The following is a 22,229-nucleotide window of genomic DNA, read 5'->3' on the forward strand; positions in this document are numbered from 1 at the left end:
ATTTGGTCCTTTGACTATAGTTAAGTATGTAGTTTCTGAAGCTGTGTGTAATTAGTCACCTAAGGAAAATTGCATTTCATTGTCTTGACATCATGACTTCCACCTGAATAAAGCAAACAGCACTGACTAAAGTGGAGCCACTGTACTCTATCCCTTCAGTATTCCTGTGGTTCCTGTATTTCAATCGTTTTTGGACATGTTCCAGACTTCTTATATAAGCTCTGGTTTGCGTACATACTGTGAGCCCTCTTGACTCGCTGATTCACTTCTGCTTGTAGCAATAAGCACGGGCTGAAATTTCCCCCTTCTTGGTTTTACGGACAGGTTTTGTCTTGAAGCACCTCTTCAAACATATCTCAGGTGGTTCAGCTACGAAGGTTAATCCAGTCAGCCCAAGGCATGTTTTGTCTTGGCGAAGCGTGTTGGGAGCCCATCGTTCTGTCAGCCAGTTGTTCCCTGTAAAGCAGAAGAGGTACAGACGAACTGTCCTGATAGGTGACACGATTCTCTGGCTCGTGAGTGATCAGTACTAAAATATTTTAGGCTGTCTTGCCAAATGTTGAGGATTTATGAAGGATGGCAGTTAGTTTGTCTCCTAAAATGCGTGCACTGCTAACAGAGTCTGCCTAAAACAAGATTAGGTTATCAGAGGGTTGGCTTGTGTGATAAGCTTTCTGATGGCCATCTTGCCAGAAAAGGATACTCTAAGGGAACCACATTCATCCTGATTGTAGGCAAATATGTTTGATTCAATGCAAATGCTAGGTATTAGGAAACACTCCCCTTGGATTACATAAACAGTTCTAGGATCTATTTGTCAGTTTAGCAACTAGCAAATAAAAAAAGCTTATTATATAGTGCCTTAACTGTGTGGTGGTTTCAGACGAAAACTATACAGAGAATACTTCTAATTTATTTGAATAACATCGCACATTCTAGCTTCCACTTCCTCTTTCCTCTCCTTTTCCAGCTTGTTTGGTGGGGATAGAATTGAAGTGCTAATAATTTATGCAAGCAAACTTCATTTTGACAGTTGTCCTTGAAGTTCTTGGACTACACACTTTGCTGGTTGAGGAATGTCACAATGTGCACTTTTTCAGTTAAGATGCAGCTTCACTGTCACTCACAGACTGTTTACTCCTTTTTCCCTGTGGATTTTTTTCTTAATGATGTAATTGTATCAGTTAGGAAATGAAAGTATGTTTTCCTGCTAATGGGAAGAGATGATGGTGAAACAGAAAAATGTAATAAAATGCTTTACTTCCATAAACAACTGGGAGGGGGGGGTTGTAATGGATGTGCTGTAGTTTTTCTGCCAAAATACTCTCTTTTATGTGAAATATAAATTGTAAAATTTCACAAATATATTCATATAAATTTATATGAAGTGCGGATTTCTTCCAGTACCCTGATGTCTACAGGGTCCTACAGCTGTGGTGCACAGACAGACGTGTTATAAAACTCTATGTCAGTATGAGAAATACTGGCTATCACTGAAGAGGAGTGGAAAATGAAGTAGGCTAGTTTGCTAGCTAGTTTGTAACTAGTTCAGGCCAAAGAAGGCTTGTACACAGCAAGCAGGAAGAAGGAATTGCCTTTGATTTCTAGAGGACTAGTAGTATAGGAAGAGTGCTGTGTATTTACGAATATCCAGTCACCACCAAGTTGTCAGCCTGCATATTTCAGTATCATTAAATGGACAGTGTCTTGAAGTCCAAACTGTCAGGCCAGTCCTGACTGGCTGCCTGCTTGTTGAGTGTGTCCATAGACTTTTAGCTGTCCCAAGACAGGCTGACTGTCCTCTGGAGGATTTTACACCAGGACGATTGGAAGGCTGTGATGTATAAATGGACAAAAGGGAGGTGTCCCGTGTTTCTGGAGGTGCAGGTGATCTTCATATATTTCTTCTAGTAGTGATGAGGCAATGAGGACAAAGGAGATGATAAAAGCGTGCTAAATGTCTTAGCTAAAAGTGATGGGTTTTCTTATTATGAAATATTAGCTTGGTTTTAGGCCAAAAAGACTTGATGGATTTTTCTCAGAAGAGAATAAATTTGAAATGAACTTTCATTACAGAGAAAAGGCAAATAGAATAGTTAGTAAAATGCATACAAGTAAAGCTTTAATGCAAAAAAAAAAAAAAGATTCTGAAAATGCAGGTCATCAAGGACTGATGAGTCCTATTCTAAGGATCTTTATAGAAAAAAGGGCTAGGCACTCAGTTCAAAAAAAAGAAAAGAGGGGGGGAAAGCTTATGCTTACTCTTTTTAATATCACTGGCCCTTGGTTTGGACAGTGATGTGTTAGATTGTGCTTATTAAATTATTGGCAGCTATTTGAATGAAGTGAGGGGAAAGGATAGACAGTGCGACTTTGATTAAAATAATGTTATTTCGTACTTTTGAGAGGTGGAAAAAAATCATACTTGTTAATCAGTATTCTCTTTGGTAAGCCAGAGGATAACTAGCTAGCTGCTGCTTGCTACAGGTCACTGAATTGCAGCCCTGTACAGGACGATGAACTCAGAAAGTACAGGAAACTTGATTTTTATGTGCAGGTGGTCGCTAATACTAAAGTGTACATTTTAAAAGATGGTGGATGGAATATTCTTAGAAGTCAGTGTAGAGGGATTCAGAGAAGCATCTGATACTGAAAGGAGCCAAGTAACCAGTTGTGTAATTTAAAACCTTTTTTGTGTTTGATGAAGTATAAATGACTATGAATTGATTTTGATTGTATGTAATAAATGCAAAGTTTAATCAGCAGCATTTATTTGTTCCTTTTCAAAGAGACCACTTGGAAGCCATTCAGCTAAATCATCTGTATAGAAATTCCTTTTCTACTCCAGTTTTAAAGGGAAATCAGTTACGGATGTTTTAAATTTGTTGTTTTCTAAGTATGTAGTAAAACACAGTAATGTAGTAGTGTAAAGTGTCCATCTGTTAATTAAATGAAGGAAAAAAAATACAGCAATGAGTTACGGGTTAAAAGCTGAAGACTGCAGAAAGTGAAGGATGCAGGAAGTCTTGGATGCTTGTGTTAGGGCCACCAAGGTGCTTGAGAATGCGATAAGATACCAACCCTTTGTTTCTACTATCCTTAACAGATATGTTTGTTACTTGGCAAAACAGGAAACTGTTTCATAACTGAGAAAATCCAGAACGTGATGATCAAACTTAAATCTGACTACTTTGTAAGCTTGTTCAACAGACAGGTGGCTTACTTTTTAAATTTTTTAATCACTCACTACAATCCTATAATTAATTGTTTCAGCCTATTTTTAGGCTGGAGGATTCATGACTTCCCTAGTGTATCATGTAAAATAATACTTTCTTCTAGTGCTCCTTCCTCTCTCCCTTTGAACTATTTGCATATGTGAGAATGAGGCACTGTTCGTCTTTTGTATGTCACTGTTGCCATTTGAGGACGTGAAACTGCTTCATCTGACTCTCATCCATGGCTAGATGAAGAAGCCTCTGGCAGTTTTTTGCTATGGCCAGACTATTTAGAACTCAGATTATTATTTCAGGTTGGATGCTTCTATGGCTGCTGGTTATCCTTCATTCCTTCCCTACCTTTTGGGCTGAAATACAAGTTTCAAGTAAGAATTATTTCATTCTCATTTTATATCTCAGTTCCCAGTTATAAATATGTTCACATTCATTCAAGAGATGAAATTCCTCCTCTCTAATCCAGAGACAAAACTCTCTGAAAGTGTGGAGGTAACTTCTACAGCTGTAATTTAGATATTCAGAGCATGAAGAAAAAAACTTTCTTTCAGATGTCAAGGAAATTGCTTAACTACTGTTTTCCATCATTGTTCTCAACACATACCAAGGTAGAATTGTGGGGTGATTCTCATAGTTTGTTCACTTCCATGTTGCATAGGACAGCAGACAGGACATGGTGTATTTATTCTCTTGGATTTTGTTCTTACCAAACTTTATTTCACTTGCTATTTCTTGAGAGAGTAGAGAGAAAGACCGGGTAAAGGTCTCCATTTTATATTTTCTAGCTAGAAAGCTTAGAAGATTGTACCAGTCTAATTCTGTTGGTTTTATTATGCATATGTTTTCACAAATTTAATGCGTGTAATGCATTTTAATATTTTTCAGAGGGCTAAAATACTTTTTTTTCCAAACAGTGAGATTGCCCTTTGTGATGATGTAACCCAAAGGAGTTTCAGTAAACAAACTGGAATCACCTATCATGATTCAACATGAGTGTTGGGTGGAAAACAGGTTGTATGTCTTCCAGGACAGGTTAAGGTGACCTAGATGGTTAGAGGAGCACATGATGGGGTGGAGGGGAAGTATTAGTTAGCTTGATGAGCAATGATATTTGCACATCAGTAGCCTGGTGATTGTCAGAACTTTATTTTTAAGTGTTTTTGTGATGGTGAGAGACAAGGAAGAAGAAGAAGGAATTCACTGTATTGTAATTCATGTGAATGAATTGTATGGATGTTGTTTTGAAAAATTGATGGTGAGGGAAGCTAACTTTATTGAGTGATTAGAAGTTTTTCTCCTGACTGTAAATGAGATGATAGTTTAGAGGGGAAAAAAAGTGAAAGGAAGCTGCTTATCTCTCTAAAAGAGATAAGGAAAATGAAAAGAAGGATACTTAGAACAGCAACATAGTCAAGGAGTGTCCTAGAAATGATTTTTGTAGTAAGTGGTACAAGTTCATGTATGAAAGGTTCTGTTTTGGATGTATGGGGTAGGGGAGAGTCACAGAATTATAGAGTGGTTTGGGTTGGAAGGGACCTTAAAGACCACCCATTTCCACCCCCCTGCCATGGGCAGGGACACCTCCCACCAGACCAGGCTGCCCAAAGCCCCATCCAGCCTGGCCTTGAGCACCTCCAGGGATGGGGCATCCACAGCTTCTCTGGGCAGCCTGTGCCAGTGCCTCACCACCCTCTGGGTGAAAAATTTCCTACTAACATCTAGTCCAAATCTTCCTTCTTTTAGTTTACGTGTGACTTAAAGAGAAATGTGACTACAGGAACTCAAGGATGTGGGTCAGAGTAGTGGGCTGAATAGTGCTTATTTCCACAGAAGTAATTGAAGGTTGTGATAAGAACAGTTGTTGGTGATGGTGGTTAAGATCAAGCCTTGGTTTATTCACACTGAATTTAAGTAAGCAATCCCCAGAGGTGCTCATCATCTGAAGCTTTCTCGTGAAATGGAAGAGCATCAGGGATACTGTCATGTTAGACATGAGATAGCAACTCAGAGTTGGAAAGGATGTACTGAAAAAGAGGAACAAGCAGAAGAGTGGAGGGAAATGGGTAAACCAACAGTACATGAAAACACAGTGGGTTGGATGAGGAAGTGGGATAGATGGAAGAGATGATGCTTTTGGGGCTCTCACTTTTATTTAGAACTTTTTTCATTGGTTGGAATGGTCATCTGCAGAGTACTACAAGGTCTCTGAGAAACCTTGGACTGATAGGAGACATATTAGAAAACCAACCATTTTTTTGTTTTCCCATTTTTATATGTCTTTTCTTATTTTCATTTTTATTCCAATACCTCTGAGCATGAAGGTTCCTCTTAAATTGCACGCTGTTTGAAGCATCTTAGCTGTAGCTTTCCTTAAATATATATTTAAAACAGTAACTGACTGAGTGGAGATAGAGATGTGGCTTATGTGGGGAGTGAGTACCCAGGCCAGTACCTTAATGAATTAAGATTCATTAGTCTTAATTAGTGTTAGATAGATTATTTAAGATTTGTCTTTGTGTTTGATGTTTTTGGTTTAGACACTGGCCTGCCAGGTCTCATTGAAGCTGTTCAGATGTTTTCTTTATAACTGAAGTGATAATAGCACCACAGCTATCTAACTGCTAGTGCTTATTCTGGTGTCTGTTTTTATAGATCATGCTGTTAGCATTTATTCTCGGCTCAGTCTCTCATTGGTATAAGCACCAGACTGTTGCTAACTTCAAATGCATTATTTTCTATATCTGTGTAGTTTTACGGGAAAACTGGACTATGTGTTTGGTCTTAGAGCATATGCATTATAAATGCATTGAATTTTTTTTTTCCGTGACATTATCAGTCTGTCTCAGTTCTGATCCCTTAATGGCATTAAAATGAAAGCTGGTATCTAGAATGGAATTAGTCCATTAATCTCACTACTGAGCTTTAATACTGAGATTTTTCCCTGCTAGAAAGAAATGTAGTGCTTTTTCAGCTGCTAGCTGATGACTGATATGTTAAAAATGAACCTGTTGGAACAGTTGAAGTTTAGATGCAGTGTCTTATTGCTAGATGGAATATTGCATAGGAATGCCATTTAATGCAGTTTAGTGAATGTGTGTTTTTCTCTTTAAAAAGTTAGAGTGCAGTAATCTGCAGTTAAACAAGTGATTTGTTTTATTGCTATGCAGACTTAAGTTTTTTTGGCGAAAACATATACTGTCTTGTTGGAGAACGTTCAAGAGAATTGCTATGAGATTAGGTTAAACAAACGTCAGGTTGTTTTTAGAGCACACATCCTGTTTCCTTCTTCACTTAGAAGTGAGAATTGAGCTGTGGGTATTTAAAATAAAAAAAATAATGTTTGGCTATCAGCTCTAATAACTCATTTCATATATTACTGGGAGTTACTGTGAACTGAAATAGGCAACAGCAATAAAAGAATGTTTGAGAAGATGCATAAATACAATCTTCAAAATGCATTTCAGGGCTTGTTGGCTGGTACCACTTCTATTAACATGTGAGGGTCATATTCCTTCAGACAGTATATTTCTCCAAGAAGACACTCCAAACAATGAGAAAGATTAAGATTGAGGCGAAACCTACTGGTGATTTTCAGCTGTGTACAAGCAGCAGTTTCTGCGTGTTATACTTATGCTGCGTTGGTTTAGATCAAGTTTAATAAAAAGCCATTAGGAACTGAGGCAAAACAACCCTCACTGTAACCTCATTATTAGAGGGAACACAGCAAACTCATATCCTGTTCTTTTCCAGACACTGTCATCTCCTACCTGAGTTTTAAATAACAATTATTCTTGCTTTTTCAGAATCAAAAGCTATCTCTTTATTGGCTATTTCAATTTCAGTCTGGACAGTAATTTTTTAATACAGGAGAAACTAGGAGGATTTTGCGGTTACTTCAATTCAGCATATTCATTTCCTTAAACTTTCTTGAGAGCTGGGGATTAATTACAGTAGCCATATCACTTCAAATGATAGACACTTTTATTACCTTAATGAACTGTTTGTCTTTTAGTTCAGGTGGCTTGTGGTCCTGGTTTGTTTCCGCATGTTAGGAGAGGATTGTATGGTTCCATTCCATGTGTAAAACCTCTCTCTTCTAGAATAGTTTTTACCTGACTGTGGATTCTCTTTGTAATGAGGGTGCCTTTACATTATATGGTAAAAAGTGACAATCTGCGCTTTTCATCATTGATTCTCAGGCAGATATTGAGGAGATCGGACAACAAGCCAAAGCTTAGTCTGTATAAATTGGCTCAAACCATGAGATTAAGCAGCAGCATTAGTCTTTTCAAGGGTAATGTGATAATGTCAGAGAAAAACAGATCATACCTCAGTGGCAGATGGCACATGCCTGTGTGAAGTGTAACAGAGTAAAAATACATTTTGGTATGATGTTGTGTATGGTTATTCATGATCAGTAGCTGTTGTGGTTAGTTATGAATTTAATACCAGTTCAAACAGGAAACTTCAGCTTCCAGGAAGACACCTGTTCAATTGTTCACAACTTAATAAAAAGTTTTAATTCACCACATCAGTGCATTTTTTAAAAATTTCATCTTTCTGTGATTCTGCTTTGTTCCTGCTCTACTATCTGATTTCTGTTTTGAATATAGAAGTCTTTTTTATTCTTCCAGGTTTCTTCCTTTGTTATTGTTTATGAAGAACTCTGTATAGTGGATCTTCATAATGTGGATGTGGGATGAGTTGTTGAAATATTATTACATCAGTGAATTGATGTGCCCAGTAATCGATGGTTGAAGCTGTAGAAAGTGTCTTAACAGTTCTTTTTTCTTTAACTCACCCAAACAAACAATAACACCCTAATATTTTTGTATCATTTTGTGTATATGAGGCACAGTTGAAGTTAGTTTCCCTCTTAGCATGTTAAGCAATTTTGCAAGCAAGATTTTAGCTTGCTATTTGTATCTATAATCAAACCGGTCAATGATGTCTCCTAAATGAACTTTGTAAAATAGTGAGGAACAAAATAAATGCAGAAGGAAGTAAAAGGTTCATAATCGCAATTGTTAATTGGAAAGTTATGCCTTTACGTGTGTGTGTGTGTGTGGTGGGGGGAAATGACATCTAAAAATAGATTTCAGTGTTACTCAACTAGAACCACTCACCTCTGCCCTGGAAGGAAAGGGAACTCAGGAATTTACATACCCTAACAATGGCTTGGCTGGTAAAGTGAGAGCTATTATTAAGGATACAATTATAGCAACTGCTTGCTGATACTTTCTATTATTTAAAGAATTTTAATTTGAAATCTCTATTATGCTATAAAATTGTGTTTCTGAAATATGGGAAATGCCACATATAGGGAAGTAAATGATTCAAGTTCCTAATATGTATTTTCTAACCTCATTTCAGGCAACTACTAGGTGACTTTTGGTTCTAACAATTTAGTCCAGTGTATTTTATGCACAATTTGATGAGTTTAAAAAGCCTTGGAGTGTTCAGGTAATAGTACCTCAAACTATTTTAAATGTAAAGCCTCAGAGTATTCAGTTAACAGCAGCTCAAACTGTTGCACCATTTCCTGCCTGGCAGTAGCAATAAAAGGCCATAGGCACAAGACAAATTCATGTGTTTAATGTGTCACTATCATTCACAGTCTGTAAAATTTGTAGTCTGAATTCTGTGTCTGTTTCTGCTGCTGCACCTGTCCACAGTCTTCTGTATTTTAATAAGCTGAAAGAGTTCTTGGATCCAATTTTCTGTATAAGCTGCGGCATAAGTGGCAAGGTATCCACCTGATGCAGGAAGTACTCTGGTTATAGGTCTAAAATGGAGGGATCTGTACCACCTTTATAGCTCTAATTAATGGGATGTAAGCAGTAGGTTATTCATCTTGGGTGTTGGAAACCTGCACTTAAGAGTACTTCAGTCTAGGTGATCCAATTTTTAGGGCAGTTGTGCTCACTCTGTGATAGTCTTTTGGTCATTCAGATGGGTGACTCATCCTGGGGCTTGTTTGATTGCTTCACTAATTGCTGTTGGAAAACTCAGTATACAGTTAAATGAAGAGCACAAAGTCTTTTCCGAAGGTTCTTATTCCTTAATTCCTCTTTCTTTCATGCTTGGTAGTCGTATTCACTTCAGTATCTAGATTACTTCCATCTTACTCATACAAAGCAGCCAGCAGGTTATCGATATTAGTGAGTCAGCATCTGCTTGATGCAATACCCAGACGATTACTCCTTGCTCACAGAGGTGTGGGTGTTGGGTGCCACCACCACTTTACACACGCCCATGCTCACTATAAAACACGGCGCCCTGTTTCTTAAGTACTGTGCAAATAAACTTAGATATGTCCCTCCCCAGAGTACTTCAGTATTTAATAATACTGAATGTAAAAAATGTAAACAGTATGTGGGCGGCATGAAGTAGAGGAGGGAACAGGGGTTGTGTGATAAAGGGCAGTGGGTGAAAACGAGACAAGGGTCATGGTAATAACGTCATACAAATTGCCAAATAAATGTAGATGAAATGGTTTAGAGAGTACTACGTGTTCTCGTGGAGTTTAGTGTGGCTCAGTGACTGCTTCACATTTTTAATAACAAATCTTACTACTGAATAAATAAGTATATTCAGTCTCTTAAGTATTCCTATTCTCTTAGTCATTTGTTTCCTAAATTTTTTGCTTTCTTCTTTCCCATCATCAATTTGACCATCTGTATCTGTCATTGTCTAGGTTGCATGTGCTGATGGGAGACTTTTAAGAATGAGAGGGGGAGAAAGGTGAAAAGGATGGGGGTGACATAGGTGTGAAGGGTGAGGGCACCAGGTCTAAATAGTTTCCTCATGGATTTGTAACCCCTCTTGTTATCCTGAGTGCTCTTGCCAAATTTTGTGCTGCTAATTGGCCTCCTGATGTGAAGTAGGTACATCCAGTCCTCTGAAGTTGTTGGCATTTCTGTAGCTGCAATGGAAATATTTGAAATGGTTGAAGGTTGGGTAGCAGTAATCATAACTTACATGGAATGTGTTTCTTTTTTTTTTTTTGTTCTTTCTTTTTAGTTCCTAGACTGAGTTGAGTTGGATTCTTTGTGCTACCACTAGCAGTATGAGTTCCCAGGGTTTAACTAGGCTAGCTGGTGTAGCATGCAGAGTTACTCACTGCCAGCCAGGGAGCTAGCTCAAAAGTCCCTTATAGAAGTGACTTGGTAAATAATTTTTATGGTACATGGGATGCAACTGTAGCTATTCTGAGACCTGCTGGTTTGGTGGTCACTAGGCAGGGCCTGCGAGACCAAGGTCCCAAAAGCTTTGTCATCTTGATTGATGGCCTCACATGGTTTTCTGTTGTGCTTGGTTTGTTTCTCAGTTTTCTTTTTCTTTCTTTCTTTCCTTGTTTTTTAATTTATTTTTTTTAAAGTTCAGATACTACTATATTGTGTACTACAAAGACAAGTAATAAATTGTTGTGAAAACAGATTGGTAAACCTGTTTATTTTGTATAAAAAGACATATTAAATGAGTACAGTGTTTAAGGATGTCAGCCTTATTAATATTCTAGATACTTGTTTAAAAACCTTGCTAAAAATCATTGGTATTAAGTTTAGAGTGTAAAATCACAGCATCATGTCTCTGTTTTTTAATTCTTAATTCCTGGCCTTGTCTCTGGTTATTTGAGCTAATGCAATAGCATTACAGTAACAAAACGAGTGAACATCAGTAAAGCCTAAGCAGAATTGCTGACAGCATATTGGAGTAATTTAATCCTCCTCAGATTTAGTGAAGAGCAACCTTGGTTTACAGAAAGTAATAATTCACAAGTCCGTGAATACTCTCTCTTTGGTGAATGTATTTGTCTGCTCCAGTAAAGTAGTAATAATTTCCAATTAAATAGTGATTTCTCTAATTTATTTTCTGTCCAGTGATATAAAACATCTTGGTTCTGTGAAGGGATGTTCCTGATATTTTCCTTTTCATTGAAGGAAAGGATACTGGAATTGTGGAGAGATGATGCATTGTACATCATAAATTCATAAAAGATTGAATCAATCCATGATAATTCAGCTGCCTTAGTAAGACGTGAAAAATGGTATTTTGGATAGCAATAACATCAACTAGATAATTACGCTAGAATGGAGGCAAGGCTGTTTATGAAAAGTACTGTATCTTAACTTTCTCCACTGGAAATGATTTCAAATAAGCCAGCTGACCTTACTATTTACATATTGACATGGACCTGAACTCAAAGTAACTTTTGACTTTGATGTTGGATCTAATGTTGAAATTAGCCCTGTTGTAATAGCGTTAGTGGGTTGGACTGCATGACATGGAAGGGGCCTGTCCACCCTCCATTATTCTGCGATTCTAACTACTCAGGGCAGTGAAAAATTGTGCTGTATCTTGCCTCTATTAGAGGGAATATTGGGTTTAAATGTAATTAAGTCACAGTACGGCTGCCTATCTGTAACAGCTAGGCCTTTTGTTGGTGTCGTAGATGCAATTGTTTATACTGAATAGCAACATTGTATGTAGTCCTTATTATAGAGGAATTTTTCAGAGCATACCTGTGAGACTTATGCTTTGAGGAACAGGCATCTTTGATGTAAGAAAGGGTCCTTGCAGTTATAAGAACTGAAAAACTCTTCCCTTCTCGTGCATGTGCATTATAGCAGTTTTTCACTGCCGAGATTAAACTCAGCAATACTTACTTCATCGCTAATTGCATTACTGTAAAGGGGGACTTTGAACTCGTGAAAATTTTTATAAATCTAGGCATAGGTATATTTTGTTGCAGAACCACACTGTGCACTTAAAATTTAGGAGGGGTTTTGCATCTATATCCACAGCGGTGTGAGAAATAACTTGAAAATAGCGGGGTTGCTTGTTTGTTTCTTTAAGTTGAGGTCAAATTTTATTTTTTGGCTTTGGAAATCTGTTTGGAGACCCTTTGATTAGCTTACTTAAGAGAAAGCAATCAACAACAAAATCTAGCAGATCTCATTTGTCCGCATACTTCCGGGTATGAATGTATTTTCTTAACCATCTTTTCCAAAAGTGCTGTTATGGTACTGTAAGTAATGAACACATTTTCATTATGCTAGGTGCTGGGCATTTAATTCAGTTTTAAGATAATTAAAAAATATCTCTTACAGAACTGTAGTTGTCCTGGCAGAACCAACTCTAATATTAAAATGTAAATCATAGCAATTCAGCCAGTCATGGACCTATAACAGTTCCTCTTCTATTCCATTGCTGTTGATGGGCATACCCCACATCCCTTGGCAGAACACTTCGCAAACGTATGTCCTCTGCAGAACACCAGCAGTGTTGCCAAATACAGGTTATTCTGGGGCACGCTGAAAGCAAATGCGAATCTTAGTGTACCCACTGAGAACGTGCCATCAGCTGTCCTCTTTCCTGTGTTGAAGGATTCTGGCTGTCAACAGCAGTGACACCATTGGTACAAGGAGGTTACAATTCCTAAGCAGGTCAGTCTCTTGCCGCTTAAGGCAGCGTATCAAAATTAACATCATAGACTCTCCACACAAGCCAGATAGCACAGCTTCTGCAGCTTTTTAGGTTTTTGTCAGAGAGGCAATCCGCTCAGCGAGGTTGCTTCTTTACTTTGCTCTGAATGTCTGGCGCCGGTTCAAACGCCCAAGTAATGATAAACAGTGAGACAGAGTGACAACATCTGCTTCCAGGAAAAACAAGATAGACTTTTCTTGAGAATGGTCTCTGAGACCTTTGTGTCTCCCTCATCCTCCCTTCCTCTCGCCCCTCCCTCTTCTCCAGTACAGCAGTCTGAGATCAACTAAAAAAAATGGCCTGCAGACCTTCCTGCTACAAGTGTGAAACGTCTGTCTGTTTGATGTCAAAAGGTATGCTGTGTAGAGATAAATATTTTGCCAGCTATGTTTATCTTACATTTTCTCAATCAAAGCATATGTTACTCTTTTTTGAAATCTAACTCACTATAAGGCACAGATTTCACACCAATCTAGCAAGTTGTGACTGATTAGGAATCTTGCCAGTAACCAGTGGCAATAAAACTTCTTTATTATTGGTGTATGTGAAATAGTTGTCTGTATTGCTACATACTCTCCTGATGTTTACTAAAAATATTCTGCTGGTTTTAATCTGACACAATGTAGTCCATAATCATCAAAGTTTACCCTTCTCTGGCATGATTTGGATCATAATATGGTCAAGTCCTAGAAATGATCTAGATTTTTTTTCTTTCTGAGATTATTGTTGTTGGTATAGAGAAATGCAGTGTGGTAGCACATAGAAGTTACCAGACTTTTTTTTTTCTTTCTCTTATTATTTGGTTATTGGTATCCTTGTTTGGGCAAAACCTGCTTCACTGAGGACAGTGGTACTAATTGTGCACAGAGTTGCACTTCTGTGGTCTCATTTGAAACCCCTCATCTTCCTGGTTCCTGTTCAAAGTTTCCCTTTTCAAAGGAAAACAGTGTAACTACTGTCATTGCCCTAAAAGTGTTCCTATTTTTACAAGGTGGATACTAGTGTTAGAGTGTGGGATTTACCTGCTCAATATATGTCTGTGCTATGGATAATCTTGATAAATCTGAATTCTTTTTAGCTAAACATATTGTCTTTTTCTTTTTAGCTAAACATATTGTCTTTGTCATTGAACGTGAATGGATGTTTAAGGACCATATAGATACTCCTGCTTCTGTGATACTCTTCTGGAATTATTTAAAGAAATAATTCACCTTTTTTACTGTTTTGACTATTTTAAATGGAGGATGATTGCCATGGGCTGAAAGGTTGCCTGAAATGTGTCTGAAGCAAGCAATTAAGCTATTTCTTTTCAACTCTGACTTAGATGAAAAGTGTAACATTGTGATTACCTCCCTCCTCCCCCTCTCTTCTTTTCTCCCAGCAAGTGTGAGAAAGTAAAAACTGCTTATGAGTTATTCATTGCCATTCAGCTGACTCTAAAGGACACCCTGTGTCCTGATCCGTTGTGTGTAAGTTTGCCCATGGTGTTCTGGGTATATCAATATCCATTCAAAGTCTTCCAATAAGCAATTGAAGAAATTCAAAGCATACTGAGGATTTAAGGTGAAATGTGTTCATGTGAAAGTCGTAGTAAGAAAGAAACATATAAACACAGCTGCTGGGCTCACTTTACTAAAACCAGTGATGTGAGCAGCATGCAGAACACAATGTGGTGGCAAGAAGAGCTGCGCTGAAGCAGAACAGCAGTCCCATCTGGCAAACATTTTCTAATACTGGTTGAATTATTACACACAAGGAAGGGTAGGAAGAGGAAGAACACATGATAGTTCTGCCAGTACATTAAGCGTAGTGCTACTACTCTTATGCAGTGACTTGGTTAGAGGAACCTGACAGATCAATCTGCTGTGGTTGATACAACATGCCAGAGGAGGGTTAAATACAACTTTACAAGGTGTTTTTACCATAAGGTAATTTATCACTAGTCATCTAAAGCCACTGTTACCATTATCTGCAAAATAAGTAGCAAAGTGGCTAAGAAAGAGAGCTAGTTGAGATCCTGGTGTGTGGTTACCCTGGGCTCCTCAGAATATCCATGACTGTTTTCATTGGGAATTTATTGCACTTTTCTGTAAAATGGACCTGGACTGTAAAAAGCCTAGAGAGTTCCTGCTTACGGAGATTCAACAGCACTTGCAGTTGTAGTTACAGCACTCTCTTGGACATTCTCTTCTGATTCAGGCACAAGTTTATCTGATTTAGTTTGATTCAAGTGACGTTAGGATAACGTTGTTTGCAGTGAGCTCATTGTTCTCATCTGATTCTGTAACTGCTGTGTTTTGCTCACTCTGTAGTTTCTTCATCTTTAAAGCAAAGCGACTTGGTGTGTATTCCTCCTACCATGCGCACACATCCCAGTTTCTGTATTACCTTCTTGGGACAGTTGGAATTGGATGAGTTCCTTGTGCTTGGTTTTGAAGTCCACGAACATTTCATGACTTGGTAGTGGCTCCCTACCACTGGAATATATTCTCTTGGGCATTTCAAGAGAGACAGCCTAACAGGTGTCAGGAAATGATGCAAGAGTAATCTCTCTTTGTTTATTGATTTTGTGATGATTATGGAGCAAGTTATTTCTTTGATCATTTTTCTAGTCTGAATGCTCTGCCTGTGAAGTCTGGACATTTTGCCTTTTTCTTTTCAGAGGCACAATCACCTGATGGTCTTACTGTCAGATCCAGGCCTGCACTGCAGTTTTCTCAGGATTAATTCTGTTTATTTTAGTAGAGCTGCTGCAAACCTGCATTTCTTCCACTTGAGAGCTTTGTGTACAGTGCCTCTAAATAAATTTGCAAAGATTAGTTTTTCAGTAGGAGCAAAGCATTATGAAAAGGAGAGAAGCATGCAGTTGTGACTGTTTGACATAGGCTCTCTTCTAGGGTCCCAGGTTTCACAATCTGTTTTGGTCCCTGCTTTCTTTCTCGATCTTTTTAATTGTCTTGAGTGCAGCTGTTACATATTTCTGATGCTGGCTAAACTGATAGATGTTTTTTGATCAGGAAACTCAGTAGACTTGAGGCTTTAATATTACTTTCACCAATATTGTTCTTTTTGCCTTGCTATTTGCATATCCTGGTAATCCTTCTATTGAGAATAAATGAATGTATTTATCCAGTATAGTGCATTGGAATCCATGTGGCACAAATGCACTAAATGGCACCAATGACTGTTGAGTGAGGAACAGGGCAAGTAATGTGTGAAAGCTGGTTAGAGCAAAATCTTGTGTTGATCCCATTTCCTATGAGTTAATCGTTCTGTGATTGTGCTGCTGCTTGCTGCTTACTCTAGACACTGTAACTTTCATTTCTCCTGGAACAATTTTGATTTTTAAACCTGTTTTAGGATTTTTTTGGGGACACATTTATGATGCTTTTTATAATGGGTTGATTCAGCTGTTTATTGGAAATAAGTAAGTTGTAGATCCATTTATGGGTGAATCCCTTAAATGAGGCTACTACCTGTGCTCCCCACGATTTATTTTTTTCTAGGTACTACAAATTTGACAAATGAAACTCTACCAGACTCAGCTCGTTAGCTGTACATTACTTCATGTTCAGTTAGGTGATCTGTTTATCTATGCTGATATTTAATCCCCCTAAGAGATGTTCTACTTCCATCTGTATTTTTAGGCCGAATTTATTCTTTGCATAGCTCTAGCCTGTAATTCTGAGTATGTTCAGTTGAATGTGCTGAATGTGTTTTTGTTTATAATTGTTCTAATTCAGTGAAGATAGCATTAGCTATCTGCTGTGCCTTATTAAACGTGTTGCAACTTCATAAAGAAATAATCTAAAATTAATGGTGTGGGAGAAGTGTGGATTTCTCATGTTCCATTGATTTCTCATGTATTTTGTTAACTTTCTTCAGAATTGTCTAAGAGATATCTGATGTAAGCAATTCAATAAATACAGCAATTAAATGTAGAGAAGAAATGAAACAACTTTGTAGGTAAAATATAAAGTCAAAATTAAAACAGAAAAAGCAATGATATTCTCTACTATATATTGCACAAAATAGTTTTTCCCCAAAAGTTGATACTTTTACTATTTTGAGATAGTATCTCAAGTTCTCTGAACTATTAGTAGCACTATAGTAGATTCTGAACTGCTGTAATAGTACTATAGTAGTCTCTGAACTACAATTCACAAACATTCAACTTTTTTTTTTAAACAAACAAATCTGAAAGCAAAATAAATGTACAATACAATGAGATATCAGTTTGTGCTTATCTGGTATGGGTAGGTGTGACTAAAATTTTTGTACCTTTGTTTTAAACAGAATGTTGGCTTTGAAAGCTCAGGGAAGAAGCAGCAGGGAGAAGAAAGTAACACAGTGGTAAGTACCATATTTTTCTTTCTTTTACACTACACAAAACATTAAAACATAGATCCTGTTCTTTATTCATACACCATAATAATCACCTCCTAAGCACTTGTACTTTACTCTGCATGAGCTCTTGTTCTGAATGAAATTTTTTGTTTGTTACAAGTATGGGTTTAAGAGCCAAGTGAATTATGCTTATTTACATGGTATTGTGTGCTTATGCGTATGTATGTATGTGTGAGTGTATATATAGAAAAGAGAATATAAAGGAAGCTAAGCGGCAGGAGAGTAATTTTGTTTTGAAGGTTAAAGTCCATTATTAAATGTTTTGGTTTGTGAAGCATTAGCATTTTATACTGCTTTTTAAAATAAATTTATTTAGTTCTTAGAAAAGATGAGCACATTTTCCCCCTAAAAATGGATAAACAATGCTTGAAAAAAATGCTTTGTTTACTTGTTGGGCCTCTTACCATCCATTTTTCTGGTTTGCATGGGATAATATTGTATCATATAATTTCTCTCTTCTTGGTATATTAACATTCTTTACATAGATATTATACTTGAGAGTATTAAAATTAAGTCAAATACAGTTCATTTATTTTGTTCAAAGCTCTGGAAAGGAGACGTGTTCAGAATCAGTTTCTTTCTTCTTTAAATGATGCCAGTGTGGATGGCACTAAGTTGATTCTTGCCTAATATTTTAAGGGTGGCTAGCTGCAAGTATTTCACATGAATAAAAAGAATACCCAACAGAATATTTTGTCTTCAGAACTTCTGTATGAATGTCTGCAGAGTGCTGCCCTTCCCCTCCCCCAAACCAACCAAACAAAAAACAACCTTCCCCCTTCCCCCGCCCCCTCCCTCCACCAATGTATGACAGCAGCTTCCATCTGCTTTGATTTTATTAATAGTGCTGCTCGGATCATGGAAATGGGAATAAATATTGACACTCCAGTGCCTGTAATTATGGAACTTACTATGAAATACCAATTTTAAACATACAAAACCTGAATTTTATCTGGCATTGCTACAGACAATGCATAACTTAAGGAGACTGTGCACATGCTTCTATCTCGTTTTTTCCTGCTTTTTGTGTAGTCTACAGTGCTGTATGCTTCCTGTGCTTTGACATTCTCTGCTGAGCTAAGAAATTGCTGTTGCTGCGCTGCCTCAGCTGTGCTTACCACTCCATAAGGATCGCTGCTTCCCATGGGCAAGTGACTTGCAGTGCCTTTTCCCTTTTCCTTCCCATATGCTGTTTCATCTCTTTCGACTGTTGTTATAAACGGAGGAATTAAGACAGCATCTCTTCCTCTTTGCTTGAATAGATGTTGACAGTATGTGATACACAGCATTTACTCGTACAGTAGATCCAGACATAATCTCTCAAAGGACTAAACCAGAAGCATAAGCGGTTTAATATGGTTTTATACCTCTTCCAGCAGGCTTACAATCTCTTAGTCTGTTTGCTCTGTGTATTTAATTTTCATTGTTTTCTTTGTATAGAAAGTCAGGAATTTGTTCTGTTTGTTTCTGTGGATCTTTTCCACATCAACAATGAAGGAAAATTGAGTTATTTAATGTAGTAATTAGTGGATTTTGAAACCAAAGTGGTTCTGAGATATCTTAGTACAGCTAGCTGTACCAAGTATCTGTGATTACTAGCTGTACAGCACTGCAGTAGCTGTACAGCAGCTGTATTTATTTGCATTGTGTGTTTAAACAAAATGGGAGAAAGTGGCAAATGGAGGATGGAGTTCTCTTTAATATACTAGTGGAATAAATGAGTCTATTTCCTATTTCTACATATATATGTTATAAATTCAAGAATATGCATTCAAAAACAAGAATGTACATTCAAGAACCATGTGTGTTCCATGTTGTGAAGAAGATCCATTTGTAAACCTCAGTGTTGAAACACTGATATCATGGCTTTAAAAAATCTTGTGTTTTTGAATGTTTCACAAGGCTGTGAGGCGCTAGAGTTTTCTTCATCCTTCAGGTTATGATAGTAGATATCCTTGAATTTGTATAGCTTTTTTGATTTGAGGAGAAACGGATGAAACTCAAAGTGGTTTTTAAAATCAATTTGTTCCTCTTAATGTTCTTAGTAACACTACAAATACCCAAAGAATATGCAATCAAGTCAAACGTCAGAAATGTAGCTTGGATCTATTGCTAATTTCAGCAACATTGTTAGTGGTATACAATTAGAGGCCATTCTTCAGATGAACGACTCACTTGGATAGTTTGACTGTTCAGATGGAAGTTAGTTTCTAGGGCTGGCATGGGAAAAAAACACAAAATGAAATATGTGAGAACTTAAAACTACCTGGGGTGTAGGATATAATAACTTTTTCAGGTGACAGCAGTTCGATGGCACAAGTGCAATAAACATTCTATGTACTTGTCTGCTTAATGAGTTAGTGTTCATACAAAAAGTTAAAATTACAATCGTTTAGGTATCTGAATATATTCTGATTTATTTATTTTTTACTCTAAGCTTAACCTGTAATTTTCCTTGTTCTGTTTTTTAAGGTTGTTTCTGTAATGCATCTTGCCTTAAATTATAGGTCTGTATTCTTTTATACCTGTGCCTTACTGATGCATTGGTCTAGGAATATAGCAGAGTACTGACTCAGTTAAAGGCTGTGCTTAAAGCAGAATATATTCTTATTATGCAAGTATTTGTCAAGAGTTTTCTTGCTTCTTTTCTCAGTTTAAAAATATAGTTAGGTTGTTTTATTTTTATGAAGTTGGATCTGTTTTTATCATTGTTAAGCTTTTGACATAAAAAGGTCAAGTGTTGACTGCTTTGTTATATTAATACCTTTTTTTTTTTACATTTACATAATTAAGCAGAAATAAATGTTCCAAACAAATAAAAACAGTAAATTGAAGTCATTAGAATTTACTCCAAAAAATGAAAGAAACAAGATTTCAGCAAATGTCTGCAGAATTCACACTTGGCATTGATCTTCTGAGAGTTACCTGAAATTCTTGCTGTGCTGCCCTTTGGAGTTGGGTGTACATTTTGTGTTGTGCTGTGTGGGTTTTATTTTTTATGTTGGTTTGGTTTTAAAATACAGTCATTGAGAACTTGGAAAGTAGTTAACTCCAAGAGAAGCTTTGAGTTTTATTACTAGCTTTTGTATTTTAGCAAATCACTGATTTTGTTTGTATCCTTGTAGCTGTTGAATCAGTAATCACAAAACTGATTTCTGCCCTCTCTGTTCCTTTATTTTCTTTAACAACAAAAAAGAAGTGATAAGCATCCCTCATTTTTACGTTTAACAAGTGGTTGTTGTTATACTGTATTTACTGTCATGTTCCTCCTCCTGTTGTTACCATTCACCATTGTTGTTTCATGAGTAATGCCTTTTATTTCATTTGCTCTGAATGCTGTATGCAAGCAAGTACAGTGTGTGTTTGGTGTTCCCTGCCTTTGTGAGGACATGCAGCCGTGAATGCAGTTGAACATTGTTTTCATATCAGGAGCAAGGAGACTCAGACTGTAGCTTCACATTAAAATGGTGAAATGGTTCCAAAAAAACTTTTCATAAGTCTTTTTGCTATTGCTTGTTCTCTCCCCCTACTGCAGAACTTTGTTTCATGGGTTTGTCATTTGCTTGAGTGTTTGCTGGTTTTGTTCAATGAAGCAAATGACAAAAACAGGCTGATTTTGAAAAAAAATCTTTTTTTTTTTTCCTAGAAGAGATGGAAAGAAATAGCACAGATGGGAGGCAAGAGGAAGTGAAAATACCTTAACCTGGTGTTGTCACCAAATGAGGTTTTGAAACCACAACCAGAGCATGCCAGTGGCCTTTAACAAGAGGCAGTCTCCTCACAGTACACCCTTTCTTTTGATGTTTCAGTTTCTTGTCAGAGCCCATCAGGCTCCAGAGCCATGCTTTCCTCTCACGAAGAGAACAAGAAGGGTTGCTGTGGAGCAGATGCGCAGGTCAGGGTTTGCGGGTTGCGCTGGAATCTCGCCGTCCCCTCCCCGCTGTGAGAGGAGGGGGTGCTTTTGGGGGATGCCTGAGCCAAACCGTCCCCTCCCCAGACCCTGGCTCTTTACTTTCCTGTAAGAGCTGAGGGTGTTCCCAGTTCCTTACAGTATGAAGATGTTTACAGTTTACCCGAATTCTTGAGGGCTAGAGCTCTTGTTGGCTGGAAGAGATTCGTTGTTAGGAGAGAAAAGTTGTGCTGGGAGTTGACACAATAGAGCCTCTTTTAACATCAAGCAGTGAGCCTATATCTGGGCATGTGTTGTGCGTGTTGCTGCCTCAGGATGAGAAAAGCCTGTAACATTTCTAAAGACAAACCAATTCATGTTTTGGTTGCCAGTACCAGAAGCTTTGTTTTTTACTAATTTGCTAGTGTAGAAGTGACAATTTTTTGTTGTGTTTTGTTTAGTGGAGTAAACAGGATTCATAAAAAATATACAAACAACAAGATTTTTTTCTTCATAATTCTGTTTCAGTAATAATTTGTTGGGGCTTCTGTCAGTTGGCCGGATAAGCCATCCTGAGTCTATCAGGCTGCTGTGCGTGCTGCCACTGCCTGCCCCCCCCGGTTTTTTCCTTTCCGGTGTTTACATATCCTCCGCTCTGTAGTTCTGTGCTCATTTGTAGATAATGGACTGGGCTAGAAGGAACCTGAGCAGATATTTTTGTGTCGAGTTGTTCTTGCCTTTCCCTATAAACATCTGATGGCTGGTTTCATTTTCAGCTCTGCTGCTGATGTAACTGGTAAACACCCTACAGAGAGGCTGGGGGGGGAGGCTCCTTTCACCAGCTTACAGCATGAGCGGCCACATCCTGTTAGCATCAGACAGGAAATTTCAGCACCTAATGGCACAGCAAAACTATTGCTTTTAATGCCAATTAACAGGGATTAGGAACAAAATTACTGTGAATTTAGATTCTACTTGTAACAAGCATGAATTCGGAATTCTCAAAGCAACATGCTAACTCTGTGTGTGTGTGTTTTAAAATGTTTATCAAAACACAGCCAGACGTGTTTAAACAAACATGTCCTGTGGTGTGCTGGTGCTGTTGGGCTGCCGGACACTCGGATGACGGGAGTGTGCGGGGAATTGCTGAGGAGCTCCAGGAAAGCATGATGTTCCACTGGCTGACACGCTCCCTGAGTGTCTGAGTTACTAGT

At 37.7% G+C, this 22,229-nt stretch overlaps 1 protein-coding gene across 8 annotated transcripts in view; it reads left to right on the forward strand.

The window, feature by feature from the left end:
• ERBIN (erbb2 interacting protein) overlaps positions 1–22,229 on the forward strand; it is a 121,335-nt gene that overhangs the window by 25,385 nt on the left and 73,721 nt on the right. For all 8 annotated transcript variants that reach the window (XM_066988609.1, XM_066988604.1, XM_066988605.1 and 5 more), the window contains one exon: positions 17,016–17,072. The gene's annotated coding sequence lies outside the window, so the exon portion shown is untranslated. The remainder of the gene's footprint in view (positions 1–17,015; positions 17,073–22,229) is intronic.

The sequence above is a fragment of the Anser cygnoides genome, chromosome Z (genome assembly GCF_040182565.1).
Source record: "Anser cygnoides isolate HZ-2024a breed goose chromosome Z, Taihu_goose_T2T_genome, whole genome shotgun sequence".
Lineage (NCBI taxonomy): Eukaryota > Metazoa > Chordata > Aves > Anseriformes > Anatidae > Anser > Anser cygnoides.